The sequence below is a fragment of the Mandrillus leucophaeus genome, unplaced genomic scaffold (genome assembly GCF_000951045.1).
Source record: "Mandrillus leucophaeus isolate KB7577 unplaced genomic scaffold, Mleu.le_1.0 Scaffold392, whole genome shotgun sequence".
Classification (NCBI taxonomy): Eukaryota; Metazoa; Chordata; class Mammalia; order Primates; family Cercopithecidae; genus Mandrillus; species Mandrillus leucophaeus.
The window spans coordinates 1,258,827-1,262,678 of record NW_012104165.1 but is presented as its reverse complement, the minus strand read 5'-3'; positions in this window follow the sequence as shown (position 1 = coordinate 1,262,678).

Here is a 3,852-nt window from a genome sequence, read left to right as displayed (position 1 = left end):
GTCGGGCGGGGAAGATGCCCACCCCTCCTCGAAGGCGGACGAGCAGAGGCACTTCCGGGCCGGTCTAGGATTCCGTGTCTCGTTGTCCGGCGTCCACCTTGGCTCGGACTCAACCCCTAATTTCCTGGCGTCCAGTTCTTTTTCAGCAGTGAATTACATAAACAGAATGTCATACGTGTATGGGCCGCACACAGGTTTTAAACGGAAAACGTTGATGAAGCATAGACCGTTAACTATTGAAAATGCTGATTTTAAAAGCATTTTTAAAATTAATACATTATTTATGGTTTAAAAAACCCTCAGACAATACCAAAATTAATAAAGTAAAATGTCAAACCCCACCTACCCCTCCTTAGTCCCATTCCCTGAGGCAGCCACTTGCCACCGTTAGCCTGGAATTTGTATATCATTGTGATCCTCTCACACACGGTGGCGTTATTTTATATTTAGCCTTTTCTCCCCCGCTTATTTTAACGTTTTCACTTCATATATCCTAAACAGTTTTACTCATCATGTAGGTCTAACTTATTCTATGGGTGCATAATAGTCCATAAAGCAATTTATTTGTCCAGGCCCCTACGTATTCTTTATTTAGGCATCTGCTTGCCTGCCTGCCTGCCTTCTTTCCTCCCTCCCTTCCTCTTTTCCTACCTCCTTCCCTCCCTTCCTGCCTTTCTCCTATCCTCCTTTCCTTTTCTTTCTTTCTTCTTTTTGTTTGTTTGTTTGTTTTTGCTATAAAAGTTTTCTGGAGTTTTAGTAATAATATGATAATACAAAATCAAACCAAAACCAATTAAATAAATTTGTCACCCAGGCTGGAGTGCAGTGGCACCATCATAGCTCACTGCAGACTCCAACTCCTGGCTCAAGCAATCCTGCTTCAGCCTCCTGAGTAGCTGGGACTACAGTCATACACCACCTTGCCCAGCTTTTTTTTGGCGGGGGGAGGTAGATTTCAGTGTCTCGATTTCTTGGCCAGGCTGGTGTCTAACTTCTGGCCTCAAGCGATCCTCCCACCTCGGCCTGGCAAAGTGCTGGAATTACAGGCATGAGCCACCATGCCCAGCCTTAAATAAACTTTATTGGTACAAAAGAGCCTAATTGTAGGTGCTGTTAGTCATTCATCAGTTTTACTATGCCAACTAGAATGATGGTGTTACATAGATTAAACTATATTCTGTTTGTTTTAACAGAATCTTATCATTTATTTTATTAAAGCAGTAAGAAAGTATCTTGTGTGTTAATGGAGGCTCCATGATCTGTTTAAACTCCAAAACGGTAGTAGCTCTGAAAATTTCTTTATTGTTTTCCTCAGCCTAGCCTTCTGAGGGCATTAAATAAACCTGAGTTTTATGCTTTACTTCTATTTCTTTCAAATATCCGATAAGTATATAATCATCAAGAGCACTAACATGCAGAAAATTTGCTCAAAAATTCACATCACTTTTTCCACCATAACATGTTCACTTGCAAATCCCTCATTACAAACTTTCCTAACAAACTATGAAATGAGAGCAAATGCTCAACTTCTCTTGGACTTGAATAGACTATTTAAATATGTTATTCTTTTCCATTTTGGATGACCATCTGTGACAAGTAAACGCGATTTAATATTTGTATGAAACTTCTTAAATGTCTCACTGGCAGTTGGTTAGGGTCTCTCACTGGTTTATACGTGTTTGCTAAGTGGGTCAACTATAGGGCTCAGGCAGGCTCCAGCTCAGAGTCAAGTGGGCAGCACATTGGACTTCACAGTGGTTAAACAGCCCTGATAGAGACTAGCTTTCATTTGTCTGTTTCGGGGAAGATTCCACTATAGCAATACTTTGATGAGTGTCCTGGGACAGAAGAGATTATTTTTAACTTATAATTGGAAATCCCCACTGAATATTGAAAATGCCATACCAACTCAAAGACAAGAAATACTGACTGCAAAATCAGTCCAAAAGGTTGAGGATTACCTGAATCTAGAAGCAGACGTATTGAGATACTAACTTTGCTGTGGGTTATGCCATAAGCTAAAAAAAATTAAAATGAAATAAAGCAAAAAAAGAAAAAGAAAGAAAGAAAGGGCAAGCAAGAAGGAAGGAAGCAAAGAAGGAAGGAAGGAAGGAAAAGAAGAAAGAAAGAAAGAAAGAAAGAAAGAAAGAAAGAAAGAAAGAAAGAAAGAAAGAAAGAAAGAGAAAGAAAGAAGGAAAGAGAGAGAGGGAAAGGGAGAAAGAAAGGAAAAGAGGGAGGGAGGGAAGAAGGAAGGAAAGAAGGACTTGGAGGATTGGTGACAAAGAGATTATTGATGGAACTAGCTCGCATGTGGATAGATCTCTTAGAATGGATACCAAATGTACAAATATTTGTATCCTATATGAATCTTCATTAACCTACTGTGTCAGAGGGTTTCAGTAAGCAAGTGAACAAGATGATGTTGAAAGAGAACATGGACTCCTCCTCTTCACAGCCTACTGGGATCCCTCCTTAAGCTTGAAAATAAAGGAAAAATTGTGAGTCCCTTCAAGGGAAATTCCGGGCACCCTGCAACCAGTAACTAGGGAAATAAATTAATAACCTGCTAAGCAAGAAGATAAAAATAGCACAAACAATAGTCACTCAAGTGAGTCAGTCATGAGATATTTGTTTCCTTATAGAAACTAAAGATAACATGTTGACATATGTCCTTGAGTTGAGTTGTTTTTCAGAAACCAGGACCTCCACCAGATGGAAAATGTTGGTCACTGTCATATAGACCTTGACAAACAGGAACCAGAAGATGGATAAGGAAGTCCTAGAAATTTTCCAGCCTTTAACTCACATTGGAGAACCCCCTCATCCATGGCTTAAAAACTCTTGCTTGTAAGCCATCTTACAAAGATTTCAGATCTTAAGTGTTAGTCCATTACCTTGCTTGGTGCTCTGCAATAAATGCCTTACTTTCTCTCACTGCAAATCCTAGTGTCAATGTTTGGCTCTGCTGCACTGGAGAAGCAGACCCAAGTTTTGTTGCTTAACAATCTGCTCTATGGATATCAGCAACTCTTTTTTCAGCTATTTCAGCATTTGCTCAAGAAACTTTTGAACATAGTGACCATGCCTGCCATGATGAAGGCTGTACATAGGCTCAAAAAACAAGACAAAAGCTTTTCTGTTGAAATCCAATTTGCAAGAGCCAAAACCAATCCTAATCCCTAGATATGATGTAATATCACAGTGGAAACAGCCAGTCACCTGATGGTAAATTGATTACATTCAACTCTTTCCATGATGGAGAGGACAAAACTTTTCTTCAAAGCAATAGACACTTTGGGATTTGGATTGACTTTTCATACCTACCATGCTCTGTCAGTACTGACTTGTTGAAAGCCCCACTTACACCAGCCTCAACTTAGGTGGGCATTAAAATATAATGATTCGGATTTTTTCCTTTTTTTTTTTTTTTTTTTTTTGAGACGGTTCATTGTTCTTGTAAATCCTTTCCTGTCCCTTAATGGTGCCTTGAGCAGCTCCCATAGCTTTCTGGCAATTTTAAGTATTAAAGGTCTTATTCAGTTTATTTTTAATTTTAAATTTTATTGTTTATTGAATAAGTTACATAGCCAAGGATTCAAAATATAAGAGGTACAAAAGGGCATGCATTGAAAAATCTCTGTGATATTTTAAATTTTGTTATGTGTGATGACGATATTGTAGTTCTGTAGGAAAATGTTCTTACTTTTTAGGGATGGGTACTGAAGTATTCAAAGATGGTATGCCATGATGTCTATAATTTAATTTAAAATACTTCAGCAGAGAGAAAGAAAGGTGGGGAGTTAAATATGACAAAATATGAACAATTATAAAATCTAAATGATAAGTATATAG